General features: G+C 44.0%; 1 protein-coding gene across 2 annotated transcripts in view; it reads right to left on the bottom strand.

Annotated features, from left to right (window-relative positions):
• PAPPA (pappalysin 1) overlaps positions 1-14,176 on the bottom strand; it is a 178,406-nt gene that overhangs the window by 152,250 nt on the left and 11,980 nt on the right. The window lies entirely within an intron of this gene.

Raw genomic sequence — 14,176 nt, forward strand, 5'->3', positions numbered from 1 at the left:
TAAGTTCAAGCACACAAATCCTACAGAGTGAACGGGACGTGTTCGGGCTGCTTTCAAAGTCATACCCAACAAAAACCAGCAAGCACATGGCATAGGCTGTTATACACCACACTGGGAAAGGACAAGAAATACATGCAGATGGACATCCACAGAAAAAGGACATTCAGAAAGCTTCCTGCCCCCTCACAGGCACACTTCCTAACAACTCATTGCACTGTGGAATGATTTCTCTCCCAGCCAAAGTGTGGATCCATACTTGGAGCTCTCTCAACCAGCCCTCAGACAGTTCCAAGCAGTGGACAGAGCCCACTCTTCCCCACTTTGAGACACAAGGCTTGGTGAGTTAAAGGCAGACATTTCCATCCTTCAGTTCTCAAAGGCCAAGGGCTGCAGGGACACCCCTCAACCAAAAACAAAAGCATTGCAGCTTTCAGCACCAAATGGCCTTTCTACTATCAGCACATAGAAAACAATCCTTCCCCAGAGCCTCCACTTCCAAAAGCCTAAAGGAAAATCATAAATCTCTGACAGTTCAGTCCTTGTGAAAAGACTAAATATCCCCTTACCTCACCCCTGCACCCTCACCCTCCCCTCACTACAACCAAATAACATCTTCTGCTTCTGACTAAGTTGCTCAAGAGCCATCTGTTAACAATCACTCATTAACAGTGCAGTCTTGTCTAGTATCAACAGAGCAAAGGTTACAGGAGCATTCACTGTATTTTTCCTCCCCTCTCCCAGCATCCACCTTCCCCCCTTCTCCTCACACCCTGTCCCTCTCCACCTCCTCCCCCTGTAAAAAAACTCTTCTGATGGGAAAGTTAAAAACATTTAAACGGGCCTTTTTTCTGCATGCTGGTATTTTGCTAGGGACTCTGAGCTCCCCCTTTTCCTGTTTCCTTTGGAAGAGAGATCCCAGGGTTCGGAAGGTAATGTGTTTATTCATCTGTAGGGCGCACTCGGTTCAAAACCTTTTCAAGACCAGCTTCTGGTTTATACTGCTACATCTGATCACGAGAAAGGAGAGGAGGAGAACCAGGCAAGGAAAAAACAAATGTGCTAAAAAAAATGACATTTGCTGGGATGGATATTTACCCGAGGAACTTGTGATATGAGAGCCAAAGCTACCAATAACCTTCTGGAGTCTGTTTTTGAAGTGTTTTTAAGGTTTTTTTTCTTTATGGAATAAATACTTTTACAAAGCATTCATTTTCAGATGGATGAGAGCCTATAAAAGTCTGTATTTTTCAAATGAAGGTATTGTCCAACAATAGTGGGTGGATAATACTGCAATGAATAAGAAGGCAGCTGGCAAGACAAGTCCCTCTCCCAAATAAGTCATAAAAATCTCAGCTTATTGTAATGAGACCATTAGAGCCGATCAGGCATTTTGTAAGAGAGTTTCTGCCTGCCAAGAAATGCCAACATGGTGAGAGAAGAAAAAGTGATGCAGAAATGGGCTTGTCCCAGCGAATCCCTCTGAGACTCCGCATGTCTTCAATATGGCCAGGGGAACCCCAGGGACTCCCTGGGCTGTTTTGACTGAGGCACAGAAGGACAACTCATCCCTGCCACAATGCCCACCATCTCCAGTCTCCTTTGCCATCCGGTGACCAAATCCTCCAGGTCTGTGGATCACAAAGCAACTGCACACACAGAAGCTGCTCCACCTGTTTCTTCAGGCATCCAAGATCCCCACGTTTGGATGGACAACTGGAAGTCCTGGAACAGGTCTCCAGTTCCAGGGAAGTCTACCATACAGTCTTTAAGGGTCAAGAATTTTTGCCCTTTACATTGACCGGGGCTAGAAGTATACCCCCAAAGAACTAATAAATTACTGTGGGAGGGAAATCCAGTTTCCCAGCCAGCATTTAAAGAACATCTTCCTCTCTCTGAAGTGCTGCATGATGCTGGTGATTGGCCTCAGCTGAGCATGAGGAGCTGCTGGAGGAATACTACAGAACTGTAGCAATCCTCCCTTGCCTTTGAGCCTTTAAACCCTGATGTGATGCAATGTGTCTTGAGTTGGGCTCAAACAGCTGCCGTCAATTCAAGATTTACAGGGAGCCAAAGGAGGGCAGAAAAAGAAAAAATCCAGTGACAATAGGGACACCACTGAACAAACCAGTATGAAAGCTGCTCAACTAAATCACTCTACTATTCCAGTTCCATGCATTTTCTAGTTTAGGGCAAAGGTCATTACCCAATCCTTATGCCACGTACAGTATTCTTTTCTCAAACTTTTACTATTGCAGACATCCAACTCTTGATGAAAAGATGGATTGAGCATGAGCCTTTCAGCAGCAAGAGTTGTTTTATTCTTAAAAGAAAGGAAAAAATGTAAAAAAAGGGACAAGAAACCCACACTCCCTTGTGCTGGGATAAGAAACCCAACTCCCTTGCAAGTTGTACCAGTTCTTTATGACCCTCTTTTGCTTGAATGCTTCACCTATTTTCCCAATCCTTCATTTTACTTTTGGTGTTGGACTGAGGATCCTCTGGCTAAGGGAGTGTCACTTTTCCGTTTTGTCCCCTGCACAATGAAACTAATTTCAGCTGGGACACTGGATGTCATAATGAAAGAATTTATTGCTTCTTCTATGACAACTAATAAGGGCAAAGCCATTGGTAGAGGGACATGTGAAATAATTGCCAGAACTTCTGAAAACTGAATAATTTGATGTTTTCACAATTTATTTCAATTTAGTAAAAGGTTCCATAGCCATGAGTTATTTCTCAGACATAATTAAGAACATTTTAAACAAGAAGAGGCCTCTTTTACCCCAAACGAGGTTGGTTTTGAGCAAAACCACTCCACATAATGGTTGACACTCCAAATTTCAAGTCAGCTGTGACCACAATGAACATTTACATGAAAAATATACAGAGTTTAGATTCTCATTTACGCTGAGAATTCTTTACAATGATGTGGTAAAGGACATTTTTAGCTACTTAATATCTCTTTACCAACCAAAGAGGCCTCATGGTAAATGAGACTCAAGCCAATGACTGTAAAACCACAATTTGGCGAATGTGCCTGAAGTTTCTGAGCCAAGAAATGGTGTGAAATAAAACTGATGTTTGTTTTCCCCACAGCACTTAGATTAAAAAAATATGTACAAGTTTCATACAGCAGCAAACAGTTTTCTTCACTTCTGCTTGCCCTGAGTTGCTAGAAAGGGATGGAGCTCCAGCTGAGGAGAACACTGACAGCCCTTCTTACTGCTTAGCCTGAATGATTTTTCCCTTGTAAAGCTCTTGTTCCTGAAGCCCAAGGGATTGAAACGGAATTTTATATTTAATTTAAAAAAAAAGGAAGAGGTGCTAATTCAGCTTTCCAGCAAGATGCACTGGTAGCTTCCCTTCCCCACAAAGGAGTGAGTCACTTCTCAGAGGACTCTGGAGAAGTGCATGAACAGAGGAAGATGCCACCTTCCTTTATGCTTGGCCAGAGACAGACTTCAATGGCCCACGAGGCTTCTTCGAGTCCATGATGTTTGTCCCCTATAGGAAAAGTAAATTCCTAGGCACCAAAAGAGTGGGGAAAGCTGGAAAACTGAACTGCAGCTGCCCAAAACCAAAAGCCAAACATGGAAAATGAGAAATACAACAATACAGTCTCCCTCTTTTTTTTTGACAAGTGAAATCTCACTTCTCTGGTTACTGACCCACAACAGCTCCATCATCACTGTCCATCTGACCTTTTTCAGGACCCCCAAACCAATGCCAGCTTTTATGACCCACTTTGTTTTCAGGACTTTTCTGGGGACTGAAATAGAGCCACATCCTCATGTGGGCCCTGAGCACTGGACAGGGTTTGGCAGCATGAACACAGCACAGAACGTCAGCTGCTGAACTTGTGGGAGACAGTCCTGGGTGAGGACAGGAGGCATTGCTGTAACTGGGATGGGAGCAGAGGAACAGGAACTCACAGCTGGAGGCTGCTGGAGCCAGAAGTAGCCCTCTGTGAGCAGAGTTGGACAGAAGAGAGGCTGGAGTAGCCCATGCAAGCTGCTGTAACCCACTGTAATGTTATAAATAACATACTCCGGGGCCTCCCTTCCTCACTTCAGTGCCATTTCTTATGTCTGGATAACAGCAATCTTTGCAGCAACGAACGCAGCTATAGAATGAACGAAGAATTTCATTCTTTGTGCAGGAAAAGTTTCCTCACTTTGCTGAGCAATGGGAAGTGGGGGGAGGGAGAAGGGGGAGGGGAAAAGTAAAACTAAAAAAAAACCCCCTTGTTATGGTTTCATTTCCAGGAGGGTGAGGTGGGGGAAGGGGAAGAGGGAGGTCAGTTTGACTTTGAACACATCAGGTGCTGGGGAGCCATCAGAGCTGCACGAGGCAGAATGGAAAACAGTGCCCTGCACTTCTGAAAGTTGGCTGTGCCTGTTTTGCTGGGAGACTCCAACCAGAGGTGACAGGACTCAGTTATGAAAGGGGAATTTAGGTCAACAATCAAAGCTGCAGTCAGGGGGCCCAAGAACAGGGAGCTAAAGGTTGGGGCTGTTTTTTTCTTTAGCATGCTTTAATCGTTTAGTATCAAAGCGCAGAAGAACGCTTGAAAGAGCAAATATTCTACAGGAACCTATAGAAAGCTTTTATCTGTCCAGAGGAAAATAATTAAGACCGACAGATTTGGGTTAAGTATCCCCATGTTCCATGCAATTGGATAAGTCAGTGAAGATCCACTGGAGCAGTTCTTGAGTTCTGCACCGGATATTTCATCGTATGATGTTGAACCCAATATAGTTTTACAAAGGGGAGAAATAGTCTCTCCTTTCCTTTGCCGTGCTTCCCCCAGCCCCCGCTTCCTTCCACAATAGTTAAATAATTCAAAGTCCAGAGTACTTAAGGCAACGTCTCTGTCTATACCATTTCCAACACAGCTAAGAGGCCTCCTGAGGTCACCCCCTGAGACAAGGAGCGGTTCAAGAAAACCACCTGAGGCTTGCTCAGGTGGCAATGTACTACTTAAAGAGCAAAAAGGAGATGTTTGCTGCTGCTGTCAATCTAGCTGAATTCACACCAGATATTATCATTTACAAGCTATGCCAGAGGATTCAGATCTGAGACAGAAGGACAGAGATCTTTTTGTTCTGACTTGAAAGACAAGAACTTCATCGTGTAGAATACAGAGTCTAATACAGCCATGCCTAATTAACATTGAGAATTTAGCCCAAGGCTCTTTAATATCAAAATCTTTATATCAGTGTAATTTAGCATCAAATTAAGCATATATTCTGTACTGTTTCTCAAATTCCCAGTCACTCATTTGCTCAGTGAGATACCTTGAAGTCTGAAAACAGGGAGGTGAGAATGACTAGAACAGCAAGACATGAATTTATAGAGGCTGGTTAGTTATGAACATTACATCAATCCTTCCCTTTTGATAACAAAATCATGTGGGCTGCAAGAGAGCAGCCACTGGCATGGGCAATCATGTTAGTGACACTCCACTGAGCCTATTGTGGGAATACACCCGCTAACAGTATAGAAGAGCTTACTGCAAATACATCTGGTAGGCTGGGCTTAGTGAGAAATTACAGATTGTGAGGGTTTTGAGGTGTAAGTGAACACACAGCACTGTAACCACAGGGCAGAGGAGGAGCTGAGTCCTCGCAGGGTTATGACAGGGCCAGACCTGGGCTGGGTATGACTTTTCCAAGGGCTCCTTCATCTACAGCCTCAGCGTAAACAAGGGTTAGTGGGAAGGTTTGCCCCTTATCTAGATCTCCTTAAGCATTTCACAATAAAGCTGCAGGAGCAGTGGAGACTGGTGCTTGGTGAATAAACTGTTTATGATCTAATAACCAGCTTTAGGCGGCCTTTTAGATGGACAGAAAAATGCACATCCTTTGCAAGGGTCAAACTTCAGTCCCCGCTATGAAGTCTGGGATCACGGGAACATTCCAGACAAGGGTAAGGATATTGCAATATCTACAAAACTATTTATTTCTCCTGCCTTGTTCTTAGAAACAACTGAATATTTTTGGATGAAGCTTGGAGAAACCAGTATGTGTCCATGTTATTAGAGAGGATTTTAACACACGCAAGCACAGCAGCAGTGAAGATAGTAGGGACAGGCTTCTCTTGGATCCTACTTAAAGTCAAAGTCTGATGTTCCATCAGGGAATCACTGCTGTATGTCACAAATATGGGAGACTTTGCATCCAGATTGATTCAGACAAGAATTCAGATTTTTGGCTGCCAATTTTAGACACTCTATTGCAGCCTGCTTATTAAAAAGTTGAGTTTAGTGTTTATGAAAACCCAGATATCCTTCAAATATGAGGAGTGGAAAGCCCTCAGTAAATTTGTTGGTTTGGTTGAAAGGGATCCTCACACACCTCCGAACTCCCAAGCTTATCTGTGCTCACTGCTCAGCAGAACCAGATTACAAATTAACCCTCCCATTGTACCCAAGGCAGCTGATTCACCTCCAGAGAAACCCAGCATTAACACCATTCCCACTTGAAAAGCAGGTGTTGCAAAACACATGGATACACATCAGGAGGAATGCATGGAAACCATCCATCCTTCACAGACACATGCACAGCACACACAAACCTGAGAAAAAGGACATTAAGATAAAGGCCCAGCAGCAAAAGGGTCACTGGACTCACACAGATGAAGGTACCCAGCAACGTTTGGTGGAACAAAAGTCACCTCTGCTTCCACATCTTCTCTTCCTCCCTGCACTGTTTGCCAAGCACTGATTAGCTATCAAAGCTCTACAGAGAAATTTACTCTTGCTCACACAGGGTGGCTTTCCTCCCCTTTGTAAGAGTTAATGCTTGAGAGCAACCACAGAGTATCTTCTGTGGAAAGAACAGACACGTAAGTACCACAGCTTCCAGGCAATCTAAATGATAAAGTGATATTTCTGGGCTCCTTTTAGAAAACAGCAGAGAGAATTGATCATAAACTGGGTCAAGATAGGTCAGCATACCTCAGAGCAGATCAGATGGCCAGAGCATCCCAGGAGGAAATATTCTCCTGGAAGGATTATTAGGGGCACATCTGTGCCATCAGATGACCGTGCACAATACCCATCAGCTCACGGGGAGTTCAATATGGCATTTCCTTTCAAAATGTGCTTTGTGTCTGACAAGCAGTGCAAGTCAATCAGCTGCGGCAGCGCCCGAGCCCGGAGTGGGGCTGGAAAAATGCCCGACACGCTGCCCTGGACGGCCACAAACACAGGGCTGGGAGAAGCAGAGCTCTGCATATGAGATGGCTTGTGGTGCTGATCAAAACACACAGCCAGGATTAAAGGGGGGACAACAACACAGCTTGTTTTGCTTTTTAGAATTCCCTTGTCTCTGACCTTTACAGCAGCTTTAGGGCAGTGCTGGAACCAGCTGAGCAGTTACTACTCCCAGCTGCAGCCAGGAGAGCTTTTACACCATTGCACAATGCATGTGTGTTTGCAGGGGGGAGGTTAGGGCTGGAGAACAAAGGAGGAAATCTAGTGGCACCTAAATCAAACATTATGATCAATGAGGGAGTGGGAAGAGAACCTGGGGAGCAGGGACAACCTTACAACCTTTCCAGGATCAGACAGATGGCCAACATCCACATTATTACAGAAACAAAACAAAAACAAAAAATTCCATGAATGCAAACTAGGGCACCCTGCGAAGAGACTGTAAAAATCACATCATGATAGCTTAGACTTGTCTTTGTAATTGAGGGGCATTTCCACATGAAACAGTTCTAGTTATTTAATTGGATTTTGAGAACATTCTTGGGCAGACACTTTGTGAGTGCAAAACTGAGTAGTTCCAGTGCATTTACACTGATTTATATCCTGCAAGGGTTTTGCCTCTGCAAAAATTAAATATCTTATTGTAAAAATATCTTAGATCTTATCCAGACTCAAATATTGCATCTGGCTTTCCCATATGACTGCATCTTTCCTGTACTAATAGAAACAACTGAGGCATTTATCAACCTTCAAAGAACTGACTCCAAAACAATCCACAGAGGAGGAGGCTGCAACAGCAGTGGGGAGAAGGGAGCTGCTCGTGCCTGTTTTCTGCTGTCATTTATGAAAGGGATCTGGGCCTTCACTAATCCTGACTATTTCATGCCTCAAATTCCCTGCTCCGTACTTGCACACAAGTTCCAAACCCATACACAAACCACAGAGATATTTCTGCTTTCTAGGAAACGTCCTGCTGAAAAAAACCTGCCTCTCTAACATGATACAACTATTATAGCACGCATTCCAGATAGGCTGGAGTCACCACATACTAACCTAAGTATATAATTTTAGAGCTTTATTATTCTGCTCGGTTAGAATCCAATTTCATTTGTTTTGGTATGATTTTCCTCCTGGAAATACCTGAGCCTGTGTTTCTGCTCTACAAATACCAGTGATCACTTGATCTGTGAGCACAAATAAATAGACATCTAAAAGAAAATTCTCACACAGATGCTCATGGTGTCTTAGAAGTGCACAGAAACAAATTCACACCTATTAAACCACAGACTGTAGCTGTGAAAATTCAGCCTTTAGTTCTTAAAGGACAAGATGGGACAGCGATGGGCAAACCTCCAAAAGGTCATAATTCTGCTTCGCTTTCCATAAGTGTTGCCAAAGCCAAATCCTTCTCTAAAGTAATTGACCTTCTCAAGTCTGCAGAACTGGGAGAAAAATGTAAAAGAAACAAGCTACCTTGGAAGATTTTTGGCAATTCTTGTATTTAGCTGAGCAGCAGGAAATATCATATGTCCAGCCTTTCTTATGTTATTTCAGCCCTTCTACTTCTGGTTAAATTTGGAAGCAGAGCAATGAAGACTAACAAAATACCATGTACAGGCACGATTTTCTCTGTGCAGGGGCCTATATATACATGTGCACATGGCTTGGAGGGAGCAGACTGGGGCATTTGGAGCACTTGGCTTAAATTTGAGTTTTGAGGAACAGTCTCCAGCTGGGGATGGATCAAATGAAATTAAATCCTGTCTCAGAACACTAATTACCTTCGACAGGTTTTTGGTCAGTGTTTTCTGTTTGCAACTCAGCTAAACTCACAGCAATAGGTCATTCCAGCATCCTTCATGCCCTTCTGGACTACTGTTCTGCCCTGAGACTGAGGCAGACCACCCAGCAAGGGGATGACAAGCTAAAGTCACCCCCAGCTTATTCTCTGCTTTGTCATCCACTTTGTTTTTAAGGGTCTGATCTGTTGGCTTCACAGTCCTGGCATTGTCAATGGTCCAGCTTCCAGAGGGAAACCTTGATTTTGCTCCCCAAAGTCTGTATTCTGGAGGTAAATTCTTGGCATCATTGAGGTCAACAGTGAAGCTCTCACTACCTTCAATGAGAAAAGATTTCAGTCTTGTTTTTCAGGTGGTTTTCCAACAGTGCACTGGACTGTTTCAAAAAGGAGAAGTCAAGTCATTGCTCAGCACATCATTCTGGAAAAAGGTGACAATATCTAAACAGGATTAAAAATATCATATGAGACAGAGCCTCACAATTCAACTACAGTGGTGGTGAGGAAACCCTACAATGAGCTGTAAATATTGTGGAGACCAGAAATATCCTAGCAGCATCAAGGAGACCCCACAGAAACTAAAAAGAGAGAAATTAAAAGATTTGAAATTGGCATCTTAGTGCTGCTTGTGCTTTACTGTTGGCTTCAACCGTTTTTTCAGTAATAGCTGAAAAACCCAGAATACTCTGACATTGGAAGTTCTTAGACACAATATGGGTGACCACTGAATTAATTCCTCTTTAAAGACCTTGTAGTTTGGAAAAACTATTAGCTCTACATTGAAAGCTATGGTGACAGATATTCCACCATTCCACTCAGAAAGGTTTTTCAATAACTGACTACTCACAGGGCTAAAACACTGCTAAAATACTCTGTTCTAAAGTTGCTTAGTCTCCGTTGGATCAATTGGATTTACTCATATCCTCTATTATTCATTTCCAACTCCCAATTATCAGTTTAACATCCCCAAAACACACGTTTAAAGATCATGGTGATCAAGTCACCTCCTAATCTTCTTGAGTCCAACACTTCAAGGCTTGTTACAAATCACATAATTATTGTCACTGCTAATTGTTTTCTCTCTAAATCCTCTTCCATACAATATCCTTCTTAAACTGCAGACACCAGAATGGGACAAAGTGCTTTGGCAGCAGCGACTCCAGTGTCATCACAGGGGTAACACAACCCCCCCAGTCCTGTTTAATATCTCCTTGTTTACCCAGCCAATCATGACTCCAAACCTTTGGCCACAGCCTCACATTGGCAGCTCACATTTACATGCTTTATCTATTCCAACAGGCAGTTGCTGCTCCACATTCAGCTTCCAGGTGAAAGATCCTTTCCCCCATCCATCCTTTGTGTGTGACCCGCCGCCCCTCTCTCTATATGAATGACTTCACATTTGGCTTTACTCTAATGCATAGTTTGCATGTTCTCAGCTTTTGAAAACACCCAACTGAGAGTCCTGTTTTGGTCATTGTTTACCACTCCCTGCATTCTGCAACATCTGCAAATTTTATCAGCACTGATTTTGTTTTCTTGCAGGTTGTTGACAGAAAATATTAACCAGTAAAGAGCCAAGATTGCATTGTGCTGAATAGGAGGGAATGTGGCCAGAGTCACACTGTTCAGGCAACAGCTCTGTTTTTCAGTGGGGGAGAATAAATACCTGTGATACTCATGAATACGAGCTTACACAAGTCAAGAGAAAAAAGATGGGACAAATAGATAAGTAGGAGATTGGCAAGATGTGCCCCTGTCTTTCTGTCTCTTTGGCACTCCACAATCTCAGTCTTCCCTTTACAGCAGCACAAGAACTCAGCACGACCCTGGCCAACCGGGCTTCTTGGCTGAACATTCCAACCTGTTGGTGCAAAGGAGTGGCATTTGTCATTTACAGCTTCATTCATGAAGCACTGCACTAATGGCATGTCCTCACCCTTATAAACAGCATCTATCTGCAGGCTGCTCAGAGCCATTATCCCACCTTTGGAGACGAAAAGGACAGACCTGAAGGCACCTCACAGCAATTGCAGAGCAGCAACTAAAACCCCAAAGCAACCTGTGCACTTCTACTCTGCCACAGAACCAGCAGCTGGAATTAACAGGAGAGGGAGTCTGCTTCTCTCACACAGGAGTTGCATCACTGCTGAAACAAACACCCTTTCTTTCTCCCCAAGCATCTAATTTATCGCTGAAGGAAATCTCTGTTCTCTTTCCGAACGCACCAGCCAAAAAGAAACCTCTACCCTTTGCAAGAGCCTCTGTTTTCTCCTCTGCCAACTGGTCTCTGTCTCTGCTTTCCTTATAGAACATCTTGTTGCAATGCCCTTCTAGAGTAATGTTCACATAAACCCATGTGCCCATTCCAGCTCGTCCTGTCACCAGTGTGTGACAAGTGTCAGAGAAACCCATAAAAGCCAGGCTGTTGGCTCGACAGGGCAAAGGACACCATGTGTTGAACACATTGACAGTTCTCAATAAATAACAGCCCTGCTGAACAGCTGGTTGGATTGCTCGGGTTTGGAAGAATGTTGGCCACATTGCCTACTTACGTGCGTCCTCCTCAGTGATGCACAGAAGATCCTGCGCGTGGGGAGCAGAAATACATCACTTCCAGAATATACCAAAGAAGAATAAAAAAAGAAAGTGTCTGAACACAAGTTAAAATCCTGACTCAAGGTTTATGGCCAATTTTGGACATACTGCAGAAGTGCAATAAAGTGTCGGTTTGTTGATATAGGTGCAAAAGATGTTCCTCCTGAGTGAGGGGAGAGATGGGCGGTGGTAGGAAGAGCTGTCCTAATCTCATTTCTTTCTTCTGTCTCTCTCATGGAATACTTAACTCCCATTTCATTCAGTCTGAGCCCTCTTACGTCTGAGAGCACATAAACTGTTCATGGAACAGTTTGGCCTTCACAGTGTGAGGCAAAACACAAGGTTTTGGCAAAAAGGCTTTTTCTTCTCTGACTCTACCATCAGTTGTTTGAGGCTCAGAGAAGAGTTTGGACCAACATTCAGCCTCCTCCTGCTGCATGGTCTCTTCCTCCAGGAGTGCAAGTGCTCCCAGCCCACCTTTGCTGCCAAATCCCAGCCCTGCAGAAACCTCTGGAGAAGAAACATAGCCCCCTTGCTGTCTCATTTTGCCTCTGTGAGACGCAGCTGCTGTTGCTTCCCTCTCTGGCCTGTTCCATGGAGCTTGCAGGTGTTTGCAGATGGCCATTTCCCAGTAAAACTGGTGGTATGCTGATGTTTAAAACAAAATAAAATAAACCCCCAGTGCTACAGCGTCCAGTTGAAGACCACTGCTGTTTGAGCATTGCCTCTGCTGAGACACAGAACGTAAACAGTCTGTTTGATTAAACCATCCCTAGCAAAGAGGACTGCGGGGAATTACAGCCTTTCCCAGCAGAACATCCTCTGCACTTCAATAATTCAGAACTCCTCAAAGGGTAAGAATGAATCGCTCAACTTTCCTGCTAGGAGAAACTGTTGATAGTTACGCTGGAATTCTTGGAGGAAGCTCACCAGTATAAACCAGGTCCATTTCCACCACTGCCCCACCCTGCTCCTTTATTTAACCTGCTCGCAAGCAAAGGGGTTGTGCAACAACGGATAAACTCTGTCCATGCTGCAATGCAAAATGCTCATTTCTGATTATCTTCCCCCCATTGGAATGGGAGGTGGAGAGACCACACTGGAATAGTCTTACAGATAAGACTTGACAGAAGATATTTGTTCAGTAAGAGAAACTGCTCTTTCAACAAAAAGCAATGGATAAGACTATTTTAAACCATCCCATTTTAAGGTATGGGGATTCTGCCAGCACTGGAGACCTTTTGTAGTACACTTCTAAAACTTCAAGGCTCTTAGAACTAAAAGTGGGACCACAACTTCCACATCTATTATACCTGTAAAAGCTTCCTTAGCCCCAATTTCCAAATACACTCCTTATGGAAGAGAAGGAGCCTGGAACAGTGACATGAGCACTGCATCGACACCACACCTCTGCCCAAGTGAGGAACCACAGCCCTGACCAGGCTACTTCCCTTACTGCCAGAGCTTTCCTTTGTCTGATGATCTTCCTATGTATTTTGAGTGGCCAGAAAGACTTACAAGAGAATCCAATTTTCTCCTGAGAGGAAACAAACACCTAATCCACTCACCTTGTACCTGAGACCAAGGTGCAGTGCTAAAGACACAACCCAGGAGCAGCCACAAGAAAATGGACTATTTATTCAGTTGCCCCTGTGCTGTAAGAGGTTTGTGGGACCTCTGGAACGAGTCAAAAAACATTCTGTGTTTTCCAGCTGCCAGTACCATTACCGTGCTTCGCTCATGCCCGCGGTGACCACAGCCCTGTGTTACCCACTCCCCTGGGTCCAGCTCACTCCTACCTCCTTAAGGGGTGGCTCTATGAGAATAATGTGCAACACCAGATGTATCATCAGCCCTGTGCTCAGACTATAGTGGACAATTATCCTTTGGGCTATTTTAGTCCTTTTACAGCCTTTGCGCAACTCAAGAGCAACAGTTTTGCCAGGAGCCAGAATCTAGATTTTGATGCTAAAAAAACAACAACAACAAAGCAGACAAAATCTGTGGATTTACCAAGAAGAAAATCTACAGGGTTACTGAAGTCAATCTCCCTGTTCGGGGTTCCCAAATATTGTCCATGCTGATTTCAAAGCAAATTGAGACCGCAATTTTTCCCCACTTCTTTTATATTTTCCACGACGATGGGAAAAGATGAGGAAGACACAGAATTAGACAGACAGGCAAACATCTCATCAAAGAAACTCCTACAAACAGATGCAGGGTAGGAAACATCCAGCAACCCTGCTGGCTCCAGCCCGCAGCCCAGGCCTGGGTGCGTGGTTGATTTTCATTAACTAACTTTTCTTCCCGTGAACTTCCTCTGAGGGTGTTTGTTTATAAACAGAGGAGGAAATATTATTGCTGGAGATGGGACAGTACAGGCGGGGGTGAAGGAGTTTAGGCCACAAGCCTGGAGAGCAGAGTTCAGGAGTGTTTGTTGCCGGAAACACAAAGGGCTCACTGTAACACTGGTACATGGCCCAGTCCCGCAGTCTGGAGGGATTACGATATAGGTATATGCAGAAAATACTTCAAAAAGCAAAAACAACCCCACATTGTACAAA

The sequence above is a fragment of the Corvus hawaiiensis genome, chromosome 21, assembly GCF_020740725.1.
Source record: "Corvus hawaiiensis isolate bCorHaw1 chromosome 21, bCorHaw1.pri.cur, whole genome shotgun sequence".
Lineage (NCBI taxonomy): Eukaryota > Metazoa > Chordata > Aves > Passeriformes > Corvidae > Corvus > Corvus hawaiiensis.